The sequence below is a fragment of the Pleurodeles waltl genome, chromosome 3_1 (genome assembly GCF_031143425.1).
Source record: "Pleurodeles waltl isolate 20211129_DDA chromosome 3_1, aPleWal1.hap1.20221129, whole genome shotgun sequence".
NCBI classification, from domain to species: Eukaryota; Metazoa; Chordata; class Amphibia; order Caudata; family Salamandridae; genus Pleurodeles; species Pleurodeles waltl.
This window is the reverse complement of record NC_090440.1, coordinates 698473180-698495986: the sequence shown is the minus strand read 5'-3', so window position 1 is coordinate 698495986 and position 22807 is coordinate 698473180. Positions and strand designations below refer to the sequence as shown.

General features: G+C 44.3%; 1 protein-coding gene across 6 annotated transcripts in view; it reads right to left on the bottom strand.

Moving 5' to 3' along the window:
• TMEM39B (transmembrane protein 39B) overlaps nucleotides 1–22807 on the bottom strand; it is a 480936-nt gene that overhangs the window by 416827 nt on the left and 41302 nt on the right. For 4 of the 6 annotated variants that reach the window (XM_069223330.1, XM_069223325.1, XM_069223329.1 and 1 more), the window contains exon 2: nucleotides 19699–19778. The exons of 1 other annotated variant lie outside the window; for it this stretch is intronic. The gene's annotated coding sequence lies outside the window, so the exon portion shown is untranslated. Of the gene's footprint in view, nucleotides 1–19562; nucleotides 19672–19698; nucleotides 19779–22807 lie in introns of all 6 variants that reach the window. One more of the 6 variants, XM_069223328.1, reaches the window with a different exon arrangement.

The following is a 22807-nucleotide window of genomic DNA, read 5'->3' as shown; positions in this document are numbered from 1 at the left end:
AATTCTTCGGGAAGAGCTCATTCTTTAAACTGAGCATCTCCCCGCATCCTAATTCCACTAAGAATGGGTCAATTTTGTGATACATAACATCTATCCAATTGAACTATTCATCCAAAACAAATGACAGTGTCCAAAGCATACACATTACCCTCACCTTAGGAGACCTATTGATGGCCCCAACATTTTTTCTTAAGATGTCCTATTGTGACGTCCTGTACTATTCAAGACTAAAGTTGCTGGGAAGAGCAGATCATGGATTAAGCAAAGTGTTGGGTTTTGGAAGTAGTTTAAACTCATTAAAGTCTGTTTTCCAAGTTCATCAACCAGCAAGAAGCAGATCGTCAATTACAGAATGGTGAGTGGGGCATGTAACCAAAGATGGAGATATGTTCACTAGGGTGGTGTAGTCTGGAAAATGAAAATGATTTCAGCCACACAAAAATTCCATTCTATTCTAAACATGACCAACTGCTTCGGCTAGATGTTCAACACAGTAGGTTAGTCCTCCATATATGGCACAGACCAACTCACTCAATCTCCCTTGGGTTTTTCACAACTAGCAGCTACAGATCCACTCAGTCAAGCAGAACCAGTTTAAAAGAACAGGCCTCTCAGGAAGGGGATTGTTAGGAATTAATAGCCAGATCACAGAATGGATTTTACTGAAGTTATTTATTATAAATATGAGGAACCCACTGGAACGCACCTGTCAGCATGAAAGTTGCAAAGCAACCTCCACAGAAAGCTGCTGCTTGGAACACAATGCAGAAGGATTCCAGAGAGCAAATACTGAGAATGTTCAAATCAAATGAAAGATCAGGTCAGAAACAGTAAATCACAACATGAATATGGATACCACACCATAATGTAAAGTAATATCACACAGCATTATGGGCCACCAAAAGACCATCTTGTAACAGAGCAGCAAACTTGAGGGATCAGTGGAAAAGCGGTTGCTTAAACAATTTACAGTTCAACCACAAATAGGGGCAGACTGAAAAAAAATGATTTGAAGCTGTGAAAGGCTATCTTCCCTAGACTGAAAAAAGAGAGATCATACACGTCAAACAACACACCCTATTGACAGAGAATGATGGGGTGATAACCGTTTTGATCCAATTATGGATGTGGTCATGCTAGGTACTAAAAGAATGTAATCTCTCAATCCCACTATGTGGCATGTTTCATCATAAGGCTGCTCCTCATTGTGAACAGTCTCATTCAGCCATCAGTTCCCTGCCCAGGTAGATTGTCTCTGCTCTGATAATGTTCTTCTTGGTGCAAAATACAGAGGGCTGTGGAAAAATAAAGTTCTATTGAGCCAGGAGTATGAATTAACAGCAATCCAACTTTCACAAGATTAAAAAAAGGGACACACTAACTGTAGGAAGCTAGCCTGGTGTGTGGTGAGCACCTATGGTGTTATCATCTTATACTAGGTCCAGGTATCCCCTGATATTGAGGTGTAAGCACTGTCTAGGAAGCCAGGGCTCTCTAGAGGTAGCTGTGGATGAGCAGCCAAGACTTATCTAGGAGACATGAAAAGCTTATGCAATACTACTACAGTCACACAGCACTTACACACATGAAAGAACCAAAAAGTGTTACAAAAATAAAGGAACTTTATTATGGTAACACAAATACTGTATAGGCAACACTCTACTAGCAGGTGAGTAAACACACTATTATATACACATTAGTAATCAGGAATGGGCATAGAACAGTGAAATAACAGAAAATAATGGCGACCCTAAGGGGAGACCAAACCATATACAAATAAGTGGAATGATAAAGTCATACTCCCAAGTAAGTGGAATTTGCAGAGGGAAGCTGGAGGAGCTAGGAACCCCAAAAGGTAAGTACCAGAGTAACCCACAGTGACCAGGAAAGAGGTGGTAAGTACCTGGTTTTTACCCAAACCCACAGGTAAATTTTGTAAAAGGACTGTGCAAGACCCAAGCACGTCTGGAAGACAAAGAAGATAGATCCTGACAAGTAGAGGACCTGCAAATGATGGGGACAAGTCTAGTTCTAGTTGGAGTGTCTGGTTGGGGACGGAGCCACTACCCACCCTCCTGGAGATGCAGGACAAGGCCAATGGTGAAGACCAGGAGTCGACTATGCAGCACAGGAGCAGGAGAAGAGTTCCAGAAGTGATGCACTCAATGTCCCACTTCGGAAGAAGAGTTAAAGTCAGTGGTGTGGAAAATCCACCAACAAGCCTTGGCAAAGGCAAAAGTTGCAGAAGAAGAGTTGCTGGGGACCAGGAAGGTCCAGGGGAACTCAACCCACAGAGGGGAGTTCAAGGTGACCCTCAGCAGTGAGGAGAGTCAGAAATCGAGGATGCAACCCCCTGAGGCAACTCACAGGCAGCAGGAACAGGCGTTGTTGTGAGGCCCACTCAGCACACCTGGAGAGGAGTCGCCAGTCGCTGGAGCAGCCGGCAGGTAAATGTGCTTTGCAAGGAAAAGTGCTGGAGGGCGGGGCTACACAGAGCCTGAAGATCCCTTGGAAGAAGAGCCAACAAGCCTTGGCAGTTTCAAGAGTCACGGTGCACAGTGGTACTGTCCTGCAAGGAGAGGCTGTCCAAGTTGGACAGCTGGTAGAGAGGACAGAGGGGACCACTCCAGACCACCACCTGTGTTGCAGGATCCAGGCAGTTTCGCAGGAGAGAAGATCCACTGCCAGACGTCGTTGCAGTGGATGCCTGTGGATGCAGGCGAGTGACTCCTTCACTCCAAGGGAGATTCTCTTACTTCTCATGTAAGCTAACAACTTGTCGCCCTCAGAGGATGTACAGCCAAGGAAATGTTGTAGTTGCTGGAGGAAGCCTGAGAAACAATGTTGCACAGCGGAGCCGTTGCCGAAGTTGCAGATTGTCGGTTCCTGGAGGGTCCAGTTGCAGTTCCGGTTGGCAGAAGCTTAAGTAAACGATGCAGAGGAGTCCTGCTGGAATCTTGCATGTCAAATCTGGGGATCCACCCAAGAGGGAGACCATAAATAGCCCAGGAAGGGGGACTGGTCACTTAGCATGGTGACCACCTATCAGGAGGGGGCTGACACGTCACCTGCCTGACCTTGTCATTCAGATGCTCCCAGGGGACTCTGCCCACCTTCGATTCAAGATGGCAGAATCAAGTGGCCACCTGGAGGAGCTCTGGGCACCACCCATGGGGTGGTGATGGACAGGGGAGTGTCATCTTGTCTGTACAAACGTAACACTGTGCACACAAGCATGGTCCAGCGTTGCCTTTCCTGTGGCACAGTCCTGCTACTTAATGTGTACCACTTTCAGGACCTTACTTGTGCTCTTATGTGTTGACAAACCGTGATCAGCTTGTAGGTGATGAGTCACCACAAGTTTAGCTCCAAGTGGGCCACGACTGACTAAGGGTCAAAATGTAGGTCAATCACAAATTATACTACTTGCTTCTGGGAGTTACGGAGGTGTGCGACGTCATCCCCTTCACTCAACTCCTGAACAACTGCCTTTTGTCCACCCTAGCTGGTTTAGGGCAAATAGAAATATCTTTTTGATGGTACAAAGGGCATAGGCAACATGGTAGGACAGTGTGAAGTGTTTGCAGCCTTTCATTCTGTACAACGTTGGATTTCACTCGATAATACCAATTAAGGAAACCAGATAAGTTAGTGAAAGTGTCAACAAATCCACCCTCTACGTGTTTTTCATACCTTATGTGTGTGATTGGTAATGGGTTATGTTCAGTCATCCGACTAAACCACATCTATATAGGACTGATAATTTACTTATTTTGGCATGGTTAATCAAAGGGTATCCTAAGTTGGTGCGGTTAGTATAAAGGTGTTAGTAATTTCCAATTTTCCACACTGTTTGCTTCTGGTGCCTGATATCAACCTGAGTGGCAGGATGGCCGTTTGAGGTCTCAAAAATAGATTTTCAGTCATGTTTTTCCAGTGCTTTAAAAATGTTCTTTACAGGCGAGCGCAAAGCGCTCCGTGTTATCTCTCTTTGGGCTTCAAACCACGCCCATGTCACGTCAGTGTCTTTCATTGGTTCGTGGGCTTGCCTTTTAAAATCTGCTTGCTTTCATTAGTGGAAGGCATGCATATGTCATGACTTTTCCGGTGGTTAGCCCTCCTTGAGCGCAGCGACCAAGTACTGAAAACATACAAGGCTCGTTGTTTTCCGTCCAGTTTGTTGCCTACATTTTCTCTTTTTTTGCAGCGTGATCTCGCATGGCAGAAGTCGAGCTTTTTGCACGACATTGACCCTGTTACATAGTTAATTGCACTTTTGCCGGTTACGTCAATAATTGCACTTTTGCCGATAGGTTTCACTACGAGTGAACTATTATTTCTGTTTGTGTGTCTGCTTTGCACTGATGGCGGCCGTCAGCTCGCTTATGTGCAACTTTTACTTTTCAGTTTATATGGCAAGAAAAGCCCAGTTAGTTATGTGAAACTTTTATTTTCATTTTCAATTTATGTGGCAAGAAAAGTCCCGTTGGGAGTTTAGAATGCTAATTGCTCAAGCAAAACAGGAGACCATTTGCATTGCAAATGCTTGTTTTTGTTTGTTTTCTTTTTTTGCGATTTCAGTTACCTTTTTGCACTGTGACTGTGGTGAATCCTGATATAAGTTCACAAATACACATTTTGGCAATGTGTTTAATTTGTAACTATTTATCCGGTCTCAAAATAAATGGCAGAATGCTCCATTTGTTACTATGAATGCAAAAACTTTGAATGATCTTGTAATTTGAAAAGTGTAAGGAAGTTGTCTCCTGGAAAACGTGCGTAGCAATTTAATATGAAAATGAATATTCTGTTGCCAGTGTGTTATGGGTGAAATCACCACAATCCCACAATTTCTGTATCTTGACCATCCAGCTAGAGATTTCGGTCTGGGCTAGAGTGAATAGTCTCCGAGAAAATTAACTTGCTTTGACCCCGAATGGCATAACCTAATCCAACTAGATAAACATCTGTTGTCTATCGTGATGGCAAACGGAACCTAAGTTATTATGGTATTCCTGTGTCCTTCCTATGCTCTTTGACTTGTTCTTTATCCTGGGTGGTGTAGCCTTGCTTCATCTCACTTGGGTATGATGCAGCTAAATGTTATGTGAGGGAGTGTATTATCAGTGGTTGGTGGATTGGCCAGTTCAACCTGTTCCTAGTAGGGCACATGTACTGCACATCTTTACCTGAAAGCATAGGCATACCTACTGTCCTTATTCCCAGCATGTTGCTTTATAAGCTATTAACTTGTTTTTAAATGTTATTTTGTTTGAAATAAAGTGAAAAAGAACAGCAATTGTATATGTTAGGCAAGTAAGCATCCTTGTTTTACTTTGATTGTTAGAAATGGGGACTCTAGTTGGCAGTCAGTTTACACCCCATTCAAGTAGGGACCTTCACTTGAGTCAGGGTAAGGGAGATACACAACTCAGGTAAACCCTGCTCACCCACTTGGTAGCTTGGCACAAGCAGTCAAGCTTATTTCAGAGGCAATGTGTAAAGTATTTATACAAACACACACACAGTAACACAGTGAAAACACCGCTAAGGACTCCACACCTGTATAGAAAAATAGCCAATATTTATATAAATCAAACAAGACCAAAACGACAAAAATCCAGCATACACAAGCAAAGATATGAATTTTTTAAGTAAAAAGAGTCTTGATCCTTAGAAATCAATGGATGCATTGTTTTAGCACAAGGTACCTGGTATGTGTCAAAAATAAAGCCGCACGGACAAGCGTGCATTGGAAAAAGCAAGCGATGTGTCAATTCCTTACTCGAAAGTGAGGCCGTGCGTCTATTCTTTCTCTCCTGGATAAGAGATGCGTTGATTCTTTCCTCGCAGGGAGGGATGAGTCTATTTCTGGACAAGCAGCCTCGGGTCCATGCAATGATGTTGAAGATTTTGACGCCCAGGGACGATGCCTGGAAAATACAGATGCACGGCAGCGATGAATCCACGCTGAACTGGACTTTTCAGCCACAGTGCAGGTGCTGCGTCAGTTTTTCTGCCGCTCAGCTCCGGTCCATAGATTTTCACCTTGAGTTCTCTAGCTTCTCCTTATTAAGGCCCAGGGACTGGATGTGGCACCACTTGGCAGGGTAGGGGTCTCAGCAAGAGAGTCCACGTGCTGGAAGATGGTGTCTTTGATGGCCCTGGGACTTCAGAACAGGGGGCAAGCTCAGTCCAAGCCCTTGGGGAAACTTCACAAGAAGGATTTCAGAAAGCAAAGTCCTGTCCTTTCCCTCTTCAGGCAGAAGCAGCAGCAGGCGAGGACAGCAAAGCAACAGTCAGAGTAGCAGGTCCTCCTCAAGCATCAAGCTCTTCTCCTTGGCAGAGGTTCCTCATGATCCAGAAGTAATCTAAAGTTGTGGGGTCTGCAGTCCAATACTTATACTCATTTCTGCCTTTGAAGTAGGCATACTTCAAAGGTAAGCATTTGTAGTGAGAAACACCATTACTCTTCCTTGCCATGCCCCATACACACTCTAGGGCAGAGGTCTTCAAACTGGGGGGGGGGGGGGTTTGGACGACCCCCCCACCCCCCAGAGGGGCCTCAAGTGCCGGGGGGTGGGGCACCAGGCTCTGGCCAAAAGAAGCATTATACAGATAACAGGGCTTTGTTTTAAGCAGGAACATGCTATTGCATTGTTAAAAAAGTAACAGTACTTAACTGCAATGTTTAAATAGGTCTAGACATATTTAAACATTGATATCTTTCTTCCCTCCCACTCTAGCATAGGAAGACTCATCAAGATATGCAGGACACACCTCAGCTCACTTTGTGTCACTGTCTTGAGTGAATACCCAAAAAGCCCAACTGTCAGTCTGGCCCAGACGTGTATTCTGCAGCCAGGCAGTGGCACAGAATGGTTGAGCAAGAAAATGCCCACTCTCTAAAAGTGGCATTTTCAAACTGACAATCTAAAAACCAACTTCACAAAAATATGTATTTGTATTTTAAATTTAAACTCCACAGCTCTATCTGCTCTCAATAGGGAACTGCACTTAAGATATTTTAAGGCAATCCCCATGTAACCCTATGGGAGGGATAGGCCTTGCAATAGTGACACCCAAATTCAGTAATATTTCACTATCCGGTCATGTAAAACACACTAGTAGATGTCCTATCTTTTAAATACACTGTGCCTTGCCCATGGGGCCGCCTTGGCCTACCTTAGGGGTAACTGACATGTAGTAAAAGGGAAGGTTTGGGGCTGGCAAGTAGGTACACTTGCCAGTTCGAATCGGCAGAACACACTGAGACACTGCAGTGGTAGATCTGAGACATCTTTACACGGCTACTGTGCACTTTACTAGGGACTTACTAGTACATCAAATATGCCAATCATCAAAAAAGCCAATTACCAATACAATGTAGACAGAGAGCACTTGCACTTTAGCACTAGTTAGCAGTGGTAAAGTGCCCAGAGTCCTAAAGCCAATAAAAACAGGTCAGAAAAAATAGGAGGAAGGAGGCAAAAAGTTTGGGGATGACCGTGTGTAAAGGGCTAGGTCCAACCCTGATGTTAAATTGTTGGTATTAAAAATAGGGTAGCTTTTGTAAAACTTATCAGTGAATGTAAGCCTGATTCAAGACATAAAAATCCATTTCACCCATAAGATATTTCTACATTAAGAGGTCTGATTGTGTCCTCTTGGTTGATTTGGGGCAGTGATGGCAGTAGCCCTTATGATCTAAGGTCTGTGGAATCTCAAACAGCCTTCATCTTAGCATATTAAGGTGAAGAACAAGCTGCAAAGCCAAGCATATTGTAGTGAGATTTGCTTCTGCGTTAGTGGATAAACTTGGCTTATAAGAGATACGGAGTTAATCTTCTTTGCCAGTGTTTGAAAATCTATTTGCTTTGTTCAGTGGAATTGAAAGTCTAGTGTTGCTTGCTAAAGAGCCTCCTGCACATTTGTTAATGTTTAGTTTTTTTTTTATATATAGTGCAAACATGCAGCCTTTCAGATGCTTCAGGCCTTAAGGCACTGTAGCATATAGAAATTCCAAATCCAGATAGGAATAGGGCACTTAGGAGTAGCATCATGCACTGGGGATATGCACTGGAAGGATTTTATCATCTAACTCATGAATGTCCATGTTATATAAGTAAGTTTGCTGTTGAAGAAAAATTAGTAGCTATCCGGTTTGAAAACTCGTCGTCTTCCCTCATAGGTAGGTGTACCACCAGACTGTCCAGATGGGGTTGTATTCTAACTCATCACGATTCATGATGCGCCTGTCAGTAGTATTCTACAATGACAGTGTTCATGAAGCAAGAAGACAGTAGTTAACGCTTTTTGCTTGCCTCCTCTAGTTTTTATTGGGGCAGAGTAGCTGTAGCACCAACAGACCTGATGGAAACCTAGTGGCAAGAGTTGGCAACTTATACAGAAACATTTCGACTGATTGTGAAGACTAAAAGGGTTAGTGTAGGAAAGTACCCTCCTTTTGGCATGGTAACCCCCACTTTTTGCTTGCTGTCAGTGTGTTTTGACTGTGTTCACTGGGATCCTGCTAACCAGGACCCTGGTGACTGTGTGCTCTCCCTTTAAATGTGGTTGTTCCTGTTTTAGTACACCCTAAAAGCGGAATACCGGTGCTCCCATGTAAGTCCCTAGTATGTGGTACCAAGGTCATTGGGGCCCCAGGATTTCCAGATGGACTGCAGCATGTATTGTGCCACCCATGGAGGCCCATGCAAAATGTGTCTGCAGACCTGCCATTGTAGACTGCTTGAAAAGGTGCATGCACCCTTTCACTACAGGTTACTGCACCAGGTCACTGTAAGTCACCCCTTTGGCAGGCCCTCCTAGCCCAGAGGGCAGGGTGCAAGTACCTGTGTGTGTGAGGGCACCTCTGCATGAGCAGACGTGCCCCTACAAACTCGAGCTCCATTTTCCTGGACTTCGTAAGTGCAGTGAAGCCATTTTACCCGTGTAATGGACACAGGTCACCACTATCTGTGTCCAGCTGCATAATGGTAACTCCGATCCTGGGCATGTTTGGTATCAAATGTGTCTGAATCATACCCCAATCCTGTTCCCGGTATTGGTTGTATGATTCCATGCACTCTGGGGGCTCCTTAGAGGACCCCCAGAGTGCATGGAACCCCAGTCTGGGGGTCCATGCACTCTAATCTCTCCCCCCCCCCCCGAGGATAGGATAAGACAGCTTGCCACAATTTACTTTAAAATAAAGATTTGTTCTAGAGGCTTGCTTAATGTAGACAGCATGGGAACCGGAGGAAATACGAAGTGAATGATAACAAAGGACTGTAACTGGAGACTTCTCTGGGCAGGCATGGGCACCAAACTTTTATAGTGCTCCTGCGCAAGTGAACACCACCACAGACACTTTACTCTAGGGGGCACATTTCTGGCAGTACTGATAAGTGGGCCCGTCCTAATAATAGGGTTCTAATAATTTAAGTTTCAATCACAACAACTTTCAAGAAGGAACTTGACCCATGGGCCTTATTTGTGATGGTTTACCATGTTTTAATTTTAAGGAAATGTAGCTGATTTTATGCTCAGCTGCTCTTTATTATGTTTACTCTTCCCCTCTCCATCTTGCTTTACTATCCTAGGCTTTACCTTTCTTGCTAACAACCCAAGGAAGAGGGCTAGTCATGCGAAGTCAAACAAAAGAGTGTTTTCCAGAGTGCCTAGTCAATCTGCAAAAGAGCTGACGTTCTCTCAGGCCCGGAGGCGTGATCAATAATTGGGGATTTCACAAAGGGAAAGCCTACATTATTTATTCTTTCTCCTTTAGTCACACTAATTTTAAGTGCCTCTCAATTCAGTCCTTTTACTTCAAAACCTGCAGCATCCACCGAGTCTGTCCTACGTTTTACAGTCAATTATTTTACAATTATATCACTTTGTAAGCAAATGCCTGAGTAGCTGAACAAAAATGCAGGAATATTCAAGACTTAGGCCCTCATTACGAATTTGGCAGGAGGTGGAGGCCGTCTGCCAAACTGAAACCGCCGAGAGACCACCTGTGTGGTCCAAACACCACCGGCCTTATCTGGAGTTCCACACGCCAGCCCTGCGGTGAACAGGGTCTTAACATTGCAGCCGGCTCATAATCTAGCTGACGGCAATGTGGCAGTGCAGTGGAACGTGTTATGGGGCTGTGCATGGGGACCCCTGTAGTGCAGGAGCCCCCGGGGGCACCCGATGCCCCTATTCTGCCAGCCTAAGGCTGGCGGTATAGGGACTCGTAATCCAGAGGGAAGCACTCCTTGCAGCACTGCCTGGTGGATACAACCGACGGCAGCAACCTGGCGGTGTCAGCGGTCTGACCGTGGCGGCTCCGCCATGGTCGTAAGCTGGTGGTCCAACTGCCACTGTAATTGTGGCAGTCTCAAGACCGCCTGACTCATAAAGAGGGCCTTAGTAAGCTCGATTAAAACAGGCAATTGGGCACTTACGGTTAATGATAATGAGGTTGTCATTCACCAATACTTTTCCCAGTTGCTGCAATATTTCTACTTTCAATAAGCACAGATATAAAAGTGGCAGTGAAACAATATTAGATCAATCAGGAAGACCTTTTAAATCCCCTCCACTCCCAAATTGTAGGGCACAGAATGAAGATTTCCTCAGCCCCAAGGGAGGCCTCTCTATCCAACACCACTGGACAAGACTAAAATGAACAGGTGTCTCTCATGCTTCTCTATGACGAGTAAGGCATATCTAGATTTAGAGTGTTGACTCCGACAACCCTGCCAGAGAAGCTCTTATCTGTGTGGTTACTTGTAGATCCATGGACCCTCACCAAGACATCTAAAAGAAGTAGACACACATCAATTGAAGCTTGTAATGACAGGTTACTATGTATGATCAGCACATAAACCATGCAAATCAGAATGATGACATTTATGATTGTAAGATGAGCATTAGAAAAGCCCAAAGCATATATCGCACATTCCTACTATCTGCAATTAATAGTCTAAACGCTACTCAACTCCTACACCTAATTTATAAGCCTCACATTTATAGTATCGGCTGAATGATAGGATCGTAAGGGAGTTAAGGAAAGTACTAAGACACTCTTTAAAAAGATCTCAACTAGTCTCTGTGTTTCACCCTCCCAAAATATAAGGTCCTTGTATGCCATTATCCTCAATGATCCTCTTTGGAGTGTAAAGGTAGAGTTATGCAGACTTTTTCTATCTGAATCATAGTGTGAACAGTGCCTCAGAGAGAGATTCAAAACAGAAGCAATTGTATCAAAACAAGCTTAGTTCCACATTAGCTCCGTGCTCGGCTGGGACAACAAAATGTACCTTTCCTCTTCACTGCATTTCTGCTATTTTTTATTATTGTGACTAATGTCAACCAGCCTATAAAATAATAATATGCCGATCTCACACGCTCTTTCAGCTATTATCACCATTCAAAGTATTGTTTTTTTTTGGGCCCCAAGCCTTTCACAAACACAGTCTAAAGTGTTATTGTGTTCAGGTTTGTCATTAAATTAGGCCTCTTTTACAACATGTACGTGTCATCCAAAAAGTCAGACCAAGATACATCATGGCAGAAAGACATAATAAGCTTGTGCAAGGAAAGGAGGGAATATGGATGGAATCTATTCATTTGTAAAGCATTCTAAATTCTCATAGCAAAGCAGGAAATTGCTTGAGAAATAATGATCGATTATTGGTAATGTCCTGAGAAAGGTAGGGTTTTTTTCCCTTGTACAACATCCTCCAAATGTTTAAGGTGTCAAAGCAGAATGACAGGAGTGAAAGCCTATGAACATAGCATACAAGCGTGACTGAGCCACCATTAGACAAATGAGGTGTGCCCTGGTTGGATTTCCCTTCTTCTAAAGGATGCTGAACGACAGAATTAAAAGCATTAATTATGCAGCTTTTGGATAAACGCCAGAAGAATATATGCACTAGCAATGTGGTAGAGGAATAATATTTGAAAGAATTGTCATGTAGTCTTCGTGAGAATTAAATGTTTCACCTTTTGAAGAAAGTGGAGCTCACAGTATGCTGATTTGATAAGGTTTCTTATTTAGGTGTGGAATGTCAAACAGATGTCTATGAACTGAAAATCAAACAGGGTGGAGCAGATAATGGTAAGAGCTAGAACTGCAAAGATGGCCAACATGATGAGGTTAATTAACGTGAAGGGCTTTGGTATGTGGAGTCTAGGTTCGTCATACCAGTGTGTCTAAACGTTAATGGGTGCTAAGTAGGTCCACCTGATTGCGTCCTATAACCAAGTCACATAGATTACCTTGATGCAAGGAGGGAGCCCGTATGAGATAGATCCGTTTTTTAAATGCTAACACGTATGTTTTGGATTTTCCTAAACATGTCAGAGCGTGTACCCCGGAAGATAACCGCAAGACTGCTGGGATGGATTGAATGGCACTCCACAATTGACCTGACCGCCTACCCCATAATTATGGATCAATTCTATTGATTATAGCCATAGTTATTGTGTGAACACAGCTGGTTGTCTACATCCACAATGGGCCGGCAGCGTTTGATTTTCATAATGGTTAGCAATACACAGCTTTTGCTTACAACTCCGAGGGCCGACAGCAAGTATAAGGCAGTTTAATCAAACTCAAATTAACGAACCAGAAAGAAGAGAAAATTAAACCTCCCTCCCGTTTCTTCAGAAAAGAAAGCTAAGTGGTCATAAATGGGGGTCTCTAATGGCCCTAAGCCCGGAAAGCTAGAGTCAAATGCCCAGAGTGGTTAGCTACAGGTGGGTCAGAAAAGGAATGGGTGAGGGCGACAGTCGCAAGACTTTCAAGTAAGCTGGGCAGGTCAATTTGTTGAATTCAGAAGATAGAATGCGTATAAAAGGAGTCCAGTCTGTGGTGAAAGCCTTTACATTCTTGTCAACTGCTATGGAGTGTAGAAAAGTAGCCTCTTTCTGGCATGGTTACCTCCACTTTTTGCCTGTTGTCAGTGTGTTTTGACTGTGTTCACTGGGATCCTGCTAACCAGGACCCCAGTAACTATGCTCCCTACCCCTTTAAACTTGGTTGCTTGGACCACACACACCCCACATTTGGCATACTGGCGCCCCCTTGTAAGTCCCTAGTATATGGTACCCAGGTACTGAGGGCATTTGGGGTACCATGGGTCCCCCATGGGCTGCAGCATGTATTATCCCACCCATGGGGACCCCATACAAAGTTTATCTGCAGGCTTGCCACTGCAGCCTGCGTGAAAGGGTGCAAGCACCTTTTTCACTACAGGTCACTGCACCAGGTCACTAAGTCACCCCTATGGCAGGCCCTCCTAGCCCAGAGGGCAGGGTACAAATACCTGTGTATGAGGGCACGCCTGGATGAGCACAGGTGCCTCCACGGACTTCAGCTCCATTTTCATGGACTTCATGAGTGCGGGGAAGCCATTTTACCCATGTACTGGACATAGGTCACTACCCATGTCTAGCAACATAATGGTAACTCCGAACCTAGGCATGCTTGGTTTCAAATATGTCAGAATCATATTCCCAATACAGTTGCCAGTATTGGATGTATGATTCTGCACACTCCTGGGGCTCCATAGAGGACCCCCAGCATTGCTCCCACCAGCTTTATGGGGTTTTCCAAGCAGAAAGCTGCTGCCACCCATGAGACAGGTGTCTGCCCTCCTGCTGCTTGATCAGCTCAAACCCAGGAAGGCAGAACAAAGGATTTCATTTAGGAGAGAGTGGTAACACCCTCTCCATTTGGAAATAGGTGTTACATGGCTTGGGAAGGGTATCCTCCCCAAGCCACTGGTATGCTTTGAAAGGCACATTTGGTGCCCTTTGTACATAAAACAGTTTGCACCGGTTCAGGCACCTCCAGTCCCTGCTCTGGTGCTAAAATGGACAATGTAAAGAGAAGTGACCACTCCCCTGTCCATCAGCACCCCAGAAATGGTACCCAGAGCTCCTCCAAAAGGGTCCCTTGATTCTGCCATCTTGAATCTAAGGTGGGCAGAGGCCTCTGGGAGCATCCGAGTAGCCAGGTCAGGCAGGTGATATCAGAGCCCCCTCCTGATAGGTGGTCACCTGGCATTGACCAATTCCCCTTCCAGGGCTATTGAGGGTCTCCTTTTTGGGAGGGTCCTCAGATTAGGCTTTCAAGACTCCAGCAGGACTCCTCTGCAACCTCTACTTTGACTTCTGGCCACCGGAACAGTGACTGGACCCTCCACAAACCGACAATCTGCATCCACAACGAAGACACTGCTTGCAGCATTGTTTTCACAGCTCCTGCAACATTTCCACCAGGTGTGCATTCTCTGAAGGAGGCAAGTCTTCAGTCTGCACGAGAAGGAAGAAGGAATCTCCCCTGGAGTGAAGGAGTCACTCTGCATCCTCAGGCACCAACTGCAACAACGACCGGCTGTGTGGATCTCCTCTCATCCTGAGCTGTGTGGATCCTGCATCACGGGTGGTGATCTGGAGTGGTCCCCTTGGTCCTCTCTGCCAGCTGTCCAACTTTGGCGGAGATAAGCCCTTGCCCTCACATGCAGGATAGTACCCCCATGCACTGACTCTCTTGCAGCTAACAAGGCTTGTTGGCATCTCCTCCAAGGGGTCTTCAGGCTCTGTGTGGCCCCAGCCCCCAGCAGCCCCCAGCACTCCTCCCTGTGACGCACAGCCCTCTGCATGCTTCTCCTGGGGCGTGGGACCCTTCTTCAGTTGTTGTGTGTGGGCTCCTTTGCGACTCCTGGGTCCTCTTCCAGTGGGTCTTCTCTGGGGCTGCTTTTTTTTTCTTCTGTGGACTCTGTCTTGCTGAGGGTCCCCTGAGACTCCCACTCAATGGGTAGAGTCCTCCTGGACCTTGCTGTTCCCAGGCAATTCCACATTTCCTCTACCCACGTCCCTTGCCTTTGCCAAGGCTTGTTGGTGGCTTTTCCACCCCACAGACAGACTGCAATCTTCCATCCGGCGTAGGACGTCGACTGCATCCTCCAGGAACTCTCCAACTCCAGGGCTGCATTGCTGACTATTTTCGTCCTACCGTCGACCAACTCCTGCAACCACAGACGAGTGGGTAGTGGCTCCTGCCACCACCGGACACTCCAGCAACTTTGGTCTTGGTCCCGTTCTTTTTCAGGTCTTCCTCTTCAGGAATCCACCGCTGGTTTCTTGCAGTCTTGTCTGGGTGGTCCATTATTCTTCTTTCTAGTCTTTTTGGTGGTTTGGGGGAAAATCCAGTAAATTACTCCTTTCTTCCTGGTCGCTTGGGAGGGGGTGGGGGGAGCTGTGGTACTTACCTTTTGAAGTTCCTAGTTCTTCCAGCTCCCCTCTACGTATTCCACTTACCTGGGTGGGGGTCCTGCATTTGCATTCCATTGTTTTAGTATATGGTTTGGGCTCCCCCTAGGGTCACTACTGTATTACTATTGCACTTTTTTCTACTGCTATTTGTGCCTATTTCTGATTACTAGTGTACATATTTAAGGTGTTACTTACCTCCTATTGGAGGGTTGCCTAGCTAATACTTTTTAGTAACCGTGGCACTAAAATAAAAGTATCTTTACTTTTCTAACACTGAGTGTTTTCTTTCATGTGTGACTATAGCGGTATTGCATGAGCTTTACATGTCTCCTAGATGAGCCTTGGCTGCTCACCCACAGCTGCCTCTAGAGAGCCTGGCTTCTAGAAGCTGCCTAGACTACACTAATAGGGCAGCACCTTAGGCACCCACCACACACCAGGTCAGCTTCCTACAGTGATATATTTTCCATGCCCAATATAAACCAAACCTTATGAAGCCAAGTCAGGTATTAGGGGCCCTTGTGCATTCCGCAGAGAGCAATGAGTACCGGATGTGCGGCACGTAATACCAGTGCTATTTGCTTCCCACGTGATGGGTAAAGTGGAAATTTCAAGGGTTTGGGAAGATCTAATATGGTGAACGCTCAATCGACATCGTCTAATACTTGTTCACAGAAGTGGGTGAGTTTCAGACAATACCACAACAGGTGTACCAAGGGCTTAGTCGTACCGCACCGCCAACACTTCTTTGAGCGCTCTGGGTTCCAGGCCACAACGTGGGCAGTTGCCCAATAACAATGGAAAACGATTTTGTAAGCAGTTTCGGTATTGGACATATTATATGCAGTGTGTTGGACTCTGTAGTAGATGTTAGCCCAGTTGTCTTCCGAGAGTTGTCTGCTGAGCTCAGCTTCCCATCTCTTCTTTCCCGTCAAACGGGTACCGTAGGTCCATTGCCCTAGCAGGGAGTACAGTTCCGAGATGAGGGACCTGTCATTTAGCATAAGTGATAACCATTTTTTCAAACAATGTTAGGGGTCTCTCGACATGAGGTCTAATGGAGGGCTGCAGAACCCAATGAACCCAATGGCTGACCGGGAGGTATTGGATGCGATCCTCTTCCTTCATGCCACAGTCTGTTTTAAGTCATTCAAAAGGGATGATCCCTTCAGAATGGAACAAACATCCAGTGCGCTTTCCCGCTTTAAGTGATACAGCATCCCAGACTCTGAATACCGAGTTAGTGGGGAGTACAGTCCCCAGGCCAGGTGTCTACAGGGAAACCAAGGTTCTTTTCAAATATGGTAACCAACCACAGCCTGGTCCATGGAAAGAAAACAGTGCTTCTTGGTCAAAGGGCAGCTCCACTCCACTAGGTAACCCAGTTGTGAAGCCCGATAATATCACAGCAGAGACAGTGCTGCTAAACAACCCTAGCAAGTTGGACAAAATATAAGAGATTTCAGAAGACGGGGTATCCTATCCTCCCCCCAAATAAATCTGTCAATGTCACTTTGCAATGACCGATGTCCGTGGTGTGGTGGAGTTAAAGGCAGGGTTTGATAGAGAAGGAATTTGAGGGAGGGTGGTCCTTTTGATAGCCACAACCCTGCCCAGCCATAAAAGACCAAGTCTGCCCCAAGTGTTAATGTCGGCCCTGACTTGCTTGAGTAGGGAAGTGTAGTTTAGTGTGATTGTTTTAAAAAAAGGAGGGTGATAATTTGATCCCAAGATAGAGAATATAGTCAGTAGCCCAGTCAAATGGGAGATGCGTACGTAGAATGGTTTGAATTTGGGGTAGAACTGTCAAATTTAGAATTTGGGATTTTTGCATGTTAACCTCAAAGCCAGAGAGGGATCCTAAATGTTGAAGTTCTGTGAACAGGGCAGGAAGAGAAGTCAAAGGATTTGTGATGGCCAAAATCACGTTGTCAGCGTATAGGCTGATAAGGTGTTGCTCTCCCCCAAAATGAATGCCAGTGCTTACTAGATTGGCTCGAAGGTGTTGTGAAAGGGGCTCCATGTAAAGGGCAAATAAAAGGAGTGAGCGAGAGGGGGCATCCTTGATGTGCCTTGTCAGATGGGGAAAGGTGTAGAAGAGGTCCCCACTGATGCGGACTGTAGCCCTAGGGGAGCTACAGATACTTTTGATCCCGCACAGAAACCTGTTGCAGAAGCCAAAGAGTTCCAAGGTTTTAAAGAGGTAGGGCCAATGAACTCTACTGAACGATTTTTCTGTGTGAATTTATAAAAGCAGCAATCTTTTGAAGATCAAATTATTTTGTCTAGGAGATGGAATATGCGTCTGGTGTTGTCCCCACATTGGCGTGTGGGTATGAATCCTGCCTGGTCAGGGTCGATAAGGCCAGACATTAGAGGGTTAAGGCGTTGCACTAAAATACTCATGAAAAGTTTAGTATCAACATTTAGCATAAAGCTGGGTCTATAGGAACTGCATAATGTGGAGTCTTTGCCAGCTTACGGATAATCAAAATAGTGGCGTCCAGCATGGAGTCTGTGAGTGAACCCGTGGTATCAAACTAATTAAATGATTGTGTCGGTATTGGGGACAATTCATGACAGACGTTTTTTGTAGAATTTAAGAGGTGAAATTGTCCAGGCCGGGGGACTTCATCAGCTTCAGACAGTCTATGGCTGACTCGACTTTCTCAATTCTAATCTGTTTGTCTCAGTGGATAGATGGGGGGGGAGGGGAATGCATACCAAGGTACTGTGATGGATCAGGTGGGGACCTGAAAGGGGCTGAGATGCAGAATTGTTAAAATGTTTCCGCAATCTGTGAGTCTGTACAAGCCTCAGAAGGGGGGTGGGGGTGCTGGGGAATCAGCTGAACCGATCCAGAGTGGATCTTTGCTTGTAAGCGGTGGGCAAGAAGGCTCCCGCAATGGTTGCTTCCGAGGTAGAATTTATGTTTGAGGCAGACTACGGTATATTCTGCTGTCTAAATCTAAGAGTTTGAGGAGTTTTCGTGAACTTTCTAGTTCTCTCCAGATCCGCAGGGCTCCAGTGTTTTTGCGGTTAGCCTTCTGTTCCGACAACTTCCGTTCAAGAATGAGTTGCTGTGCCTTGAGGGTTCAATTCTTCACAGCGGACAGAGATATAAACTCCACACGAACCACCAGCTTCAGGGTTTCCTAGAGTGAGGCCAAGACCACCTTGTCATTTAGTGGAAGGAAATCAACAATAGTTCACGGCTGGTGGAGACTGTCGAAGGGGATTGTAATAGGGTCTCTTGGAGGCGTCACTGATGTGCTACTGCGGGCGTGCTAATTAGCACCAATAGGATCAATGGGGCATAACCGGAGAGCGATCTGGGTGCAATGTGGGAGTCTGGTACTATTGAGTGGAAAGCAGAGGTTGCTAAAGAAAAATGGTCTATTTGGGCATACATTTTGTGCGCTTCTGAGTAAAAAAAATGTAGTCTTGGGAAGTGGGGTGTTTCGATCACCAGAAGTCCGTCAGGCTGCAGTCCGCCAACCATCGGAGCCCTGGTACTGAGAAGGCCCCATTTTGAACTGCGCGATGTCTAGATAGGTCCAGATCCTTGTCCATTACTAGGTTAAAGTCGCCACCAATCATGATTGCAGCATCCGGCATCTGAAACACAAGCGCCAGAGCCTTAGTGAGGAACAATTCTTGGTGCTCATTAGGGGTGTATATGTTAACAAGGTTAAGTGGAAAAGGGTGATACGTATTAAATAGGCTAGCAATCTACCCTTACTGCCAGTAGCAGTCTCGGGCCCCTGTAGTAGTGTTGGCCAGCCGGATCACAGAGTAGCGTTGCTCTTAGACCCGCTACGAGACTGATGTTGCAGGCTAGGGCCACGGAGAGGCGAGAGTGCATCTTAATCCAGCGCTCTCTTGGCCCCGCCCCCTACGTCATAATTATTGGCTAAAACTTTAAAACAGACACGTGTCAAATGATATATTCCTGCAACATCACAAGACGTTGAAATGAAGGCAATTTGCTCCTTTTACGTCAGAAAATGAAACTCTGAACAATTAACCCGTATTTACAGCAGCTGTATGCCTCCATTAAATTACTCTGACTGAATCCACACTTTACTCAAGAAATTTGATAGTTACAGCTATGCTTTTCCAAATGAAATTTATGTGTTCCATTTTGAGCATTCCTATGATCTGCAACATGTTCCTTAAAAAAGAAAAAAAATAATGAGTGTTATCATAAGAAAAACTAGAATCTACATCATGCTAGAGTCCATTCTTCAACCATGATGAAAAATTATGTTATTTATGTTTACCGAGATTTGTACAGCGAAAATAAAAGTAGTGTTCTGCAGGTTTCCGGCATGGCTTCTATGAAAAGTTTGGTTAGAGGCGAGGTCACAGCTGGAGGATTTTTAATGCAAGCTAAGGAGAATAAAGAAAATTACATACTTGTAATTCCTGTAGTCCAACATAGGAATCTCCACTGATTTCAATAACCTTGAATATTCTGCCAAAAACACCTTTATAGTCTGTTCCAAAACAAACACAAAATACCACACATTTAATGTAAGAGTATTACCAAATTTCATTTAGTTAATTTCAAATGAAGCCAATTCAGTTACAATCTTTCCAACTACTCTATAAAGAAAAAAATAAAGACAGGAAATGAAAAGGAATGTTTAACTTCTCCCTTACAGTGATTAATTGTGGAATTTTAGTCTTCAGTTCATTTTGATGGGAAAGGAGGGCCATGCTATTTAAATAATTACAATAACACTGTTTTCAACAGTGAGGAGGGTTAGTTATCTTTACAATGAATGGCCCCTTTAGGAAAAACAAGGATTAAGTAACTTTTTCTTCATTATCTTGGGATCTTAAATAATATCGAACAAAAAATGGAATTGCATATTCATTACAAAAAACACAAGTTTGTGAAAAGAGGTAACAAATTACCAAAAATATGGCAAGGTTAAGGGATCCAAATGAAATCTGGATACTCATAATACAACAAGTGCTAAATATGTGCTAATTACGTATGTCAATGAGACAGTGACTGCAACACAATATCGACATTAATTGGTAAATGCTCTCATATTTGGAATAAGAAAATATTTTAAAATTGGGATTGCAGTAAAGAAACCAATTCACTTGTTCACAGACTTTTGAATACTATTAGGATATTGGTAATGCAAATTAGTGCATGCCCATATTTAAATACACACACATGAAAATGTGGTCACCCAGTGATCAATTAAATTCTTTGTTATTCATATTATTAAAGCTAATAATTGAAATTATCTATTGTTTTTTGCCAGTATATGGATCTGATGCAAGGCAGAATTTGGGATTCTTACATTTAACTTTAATTAAGTACATTTGACCAAAGGATTTTGAAGTCAAGATGTGTATACATGATTAGCTTAAGTAAAAGCATATTAGAAGGACATAGACAAGGATGATAATATCTACTGCAACTTATCGCTGGATATATTCAAGTCCTTTACCATAATCACAATGAGATGCAACAAGCGTAACTATCACCCTAGGTCAGTCCCAATCCTTGCAGAGTTCCTTTTGCTCCAGGCTAACTGTGTGCGAATTCCAGGCTACACGCAACAGCAGCCTCTCAAGCATAGCCTGTACACATGTGCGTTCACATGCAACCAGCCTAGTGATCCTTACCCTAATATTGCCTCACCGGCATTACCTTAAAAGGCAGACACTGCTGGTAAACATGCTCAGTCCAATTACTCTGAGACTGAAGTAGTGAGACTCACAGTAAAGGTTTAATATCTTGGTAGTCATAAGCAAAAAAGAGAGGATACACCTACCAACCTGCAAAAATTAAAAAAGAAAAAGTTAAGATAATATTGACAACTGCTGCTAAAAAATAAAGAGTAAAAAATATTGCTCTAAAACAACATTTTTAAATCACATTTTGTGAAAAACAGTGCTGTAACATGGAATCATATCTCCATTTGATTATAGCCTGTATGTGGTATACAAACCTATAACTGGACCACCTTTGGAATGTGCAGAATTTAGTAAGGACAGGTGATTAAAGTACTGTTTGCTTAAAAAGACAACATTGGGGTTGAGAATCCTTTATGGATGTTGGCTGGCAGATGAGTTGCAATCTATTGTCCTCCAGGCCACCTCCCTGAGAAGCCTGTTACTGCCTGCCCTCAACAGCTGAACCAAGCAAGGAAAGGGATGTTTTCAGAGCTACAGTAGGGCAGATCCCAGGGACAAATGACCTCAGCCACCTAAGAAGGCTCGAAGTAGCCTGCCTGCCCAGTGCCCTGCCCCCTTCCCAAAAAAAGGGGTCTCATAACAGTGTACACCTCACAATAGACTATGACCATGTGGCAGCATAACGGCAGGTATGAGCTGATGCCTAGCATTGGCGGATTCGCCTCTGTCATGTAGGAATACAGCTCTGTAAGGGACCCAATGTCCGCAGTTTTAGTCCCAGCTCTCTAACAAATTTCTACTGATGCACCTGCTCTACAAAAAGCTACCATGCAATGACCCTTGGTGCATCATGCATGCATAATTTGAATTCTCTTTGGGGCTATGATTCTGGTGATATGTGATTCAAAGACACACACAGGTTTGTGTCAAGAAATTGCCTGTGCTGCACCATCCTGGATACGTGGTCTTTCAGTTAAGAGGGAATGTATTTGCTGAAACAAAGGTGCAATATGAGGAAGATTGATTGTTTGTTGTACAGGTTTTGTAAAGAGGTTGGATGGCACACTCAAAAAACGAGTATTACAATTAGCGGAGACATGGAGACAACTGTTGTAATATTGGAAACCTCCTTAAACTTGCTGTAGATTTGTCAGGCACTTGACTTATAAAAAGGTTATTCCCTATTTCGATTACTGTTATTTAAATTGTATGTTTATTAAACCTGCACACTGAAAATGGCACAACCTCATGTTCCTAGAGGGGTACATTTCAGGACACCAATCACAACATCTTCTTGATAGGGGTTCCCCTGGCATGGGGTGTGTTAATGTTTCTTGTAAATACACAACCTGAAAAATCTTACTCATGGATTAAGTTTGATGCTGTAGATCCCAAGACTGGCAACTTTCATACGTACAAAGGTGCAACACTATCACTACCACCTAATTATGAAACATATGGCTACTTAGAAGTCCTGTTAGGATATTAAAAACACAAAGCATTGTTTGGTGGTCAGTCACTTCACGTAGGGCAGATAATCAGAATGGGTCTCTTAAGTAATGAAGGGGTCACCTGCCCTGTACTGGTGGGGTTATACACTGTACACTGATACTGTAAATCTCACGCTTGCAGAATTAAGGCTGTTATTAACTTAGGTAGTGGCTATTTACAGGTAGCTTTGACAGTATTTCTTATTAATGACGGTCACATGAGCAGTTGCTCCTGGAGACATACAACATGTGCATGCTACAGAAACAGCGGTAATTCTATCGAAAATGTATGTAGCTCAGTGGATTAGTAGAGCCAGCCGTTACCTGTGCTTTAAAACAAATTAAATTTATGTGAAAGGGGGGGCTATGGAGTG